Source organism: Corapipo altera, unplaced genomic scaffold, assembly GCF_003945725.1.
Source record: "Corapipo altera isolate COAL_440 unplaced genomic scaffold, ASM394572v1 103642, whole genome shotgun sequence".
NCBI lineage: Eukaryota > Metazoa > Chordata > Aves > Passeriformes > Pipridae > Corapipo > Corapipo altera.
This window is the reverse complement of record NW_020890874.1, coordinates 1-1,528: the sequence shown is the minus strand read 5'-3', so window position 1 is coordinate 1,528 and position 1,528 is coordinate 1. Positions and strand designations below refer to the sequence as shown.

Genomic DNA, 1,528 nt, shown 5'->3' with positions numbered 1-1,528 from the left:
CGGGGCGCGTCACAGCCCGTGTCCCTTGCCCCTCAGCACGCCGAGGCCCTTCTGGCCCGTGCGCAGCCCGGGGGCAAGCCTGAGGCTCTCCTGCCCCGCTCGGCGGCAGGGCCGGCTCCCCACGGCTTGGCGCACAGAGCTTGCTCCCTCTTCTGGGACGTTCCCCCTTTGTGTCCTTGTGTTGTCTTGTGCGTGTGAGTGAGTGAGCGAGCTGGTCCCTCCTGTAGGCCCCGTAGAGATGTAGGCAGCGTAGCTTAGACTTCCCAGGAGGGAAAGAGGGGCTCTGTGCGCCAACCCGTGGGGAGCCAGCCCTGCCGCCGAGCAGGAGAGGAGAGCCTCAGGCTTGCCCCTTGTTCCCGAGGACGGAGCGAAGCCCGTTAGTGGCGGCGCGGGCATCGCGACCCGCGCCGCGGGGCTGCCCGTCCTGCTGGCGATGTGCCAGCGTGGGGCCCCCCCCGTCCTCGGGGCTGGGGCCCTGTCCCCGCCGGCCTTAGGCCGCGAGGCCGTTGTTGGGAGTGCCGGGCCTCGGGGGGGGCGGCCCCCTAAGTGGGGCTTTGTGCGTCCCCCCTGCTCGGCGGGCGGTTGGAGGGACCCCCTGTAATCAGGCGGGTGTCCCGCGGGGTCCCCCGGCCTCTCACAGGCGTGGGGCTGGGCGTGTGCCCTCCCTGCCCTCGGGGCCCAGCTCAGGGCCTTAGGCCACGAGCCCCAGTGCCTGGCCCTTGAGCCAGGTACTTGATGCTGCGGGGGAAGGCCGAGCTCCGTGGCTCCCTGGGTGTGGACCCGCCTGTAAGCAGGGTCCGGGTCTGGGAGCCTTTGCGCTCCCTCAGCTGGCAGCCTGCGCGGGGCGACCGCCCCGTTAGCGGGGAGCGGGTCAGGTGCCCCCCGAAGCGGAGAGAAGGAGCCTCCGTAGGCCTTTGGGCCCAGGGCCCCCCTGTAAGTCGGGGCCAGTGCCCTGGTGTCCCAGGCGCTTTGTGGTCCAGGCAGCGGCGGGAGCCCCCTGTAAGCAGGGCGGCAGGCTCTTTGGCCGCTGCCTCGCGTGCCCAGCTGCCTTTGCCCAGAGGGCCCGGCTCCCCGCAGCGGGTGGGACTGCGCCGTGCGTCGCCGTGGTGAGTCCAAGTGAAGCTTGGAGAGTTTTGTGGGAGTGGGGGGGCCTGTGGGTGGGCGGGGAGGGGCTCGGAGATGTGCCTCCGGGGGCGTGGGGTCCGGGTTGCCTCGGTACGGCGGAGCTGGTGTTTCTCGGGCCCACCTGCCTCCTCCCGCCCTGGCAGAAGCCGTCGGAGAAGAGAGCGGAAGAGGCGTCGCGCGGGACGGCAGCGCCGACGCGGGAAGACGCCGCGGTGAGCCCAGCTGAAGTTGGGGGGTGGTGTGGAGGTGTGGGGGTCCTGCGAGTGGGCGGGCGGGTGGTGGCTGGGGCAGCTGCCTCTGGGTGGGTCCTGCTTTCCTTCGGTGCAAGGGCTCGGAGCTTCTGAGTCCGAACTGCGTCCTCCTGCCTTGGCAGGAGCCCTGCGAGAAGAAAGCGGAGCCGTGG

At 71.5% G+C, this 1,528-nt stretch overlaps 1 long non-coding RNA gene across 1 annotated transcript; it reads left to right on the top strand.

Annotated features, from left to right (window-relative positions):
• Positions 1–347: 347 nt before the first annotated feature.
• On the top strand, positions 348–1,528 carry LOC113942487. The gene is made up of 3 exons (XR_003525931.1): positions 348–1,106; positions 1,269–1,337; positions 1,499–1,528. It is a non-coding gene; the product is annotated as an uncharacterized LOC113942487 (long non-coding RNA).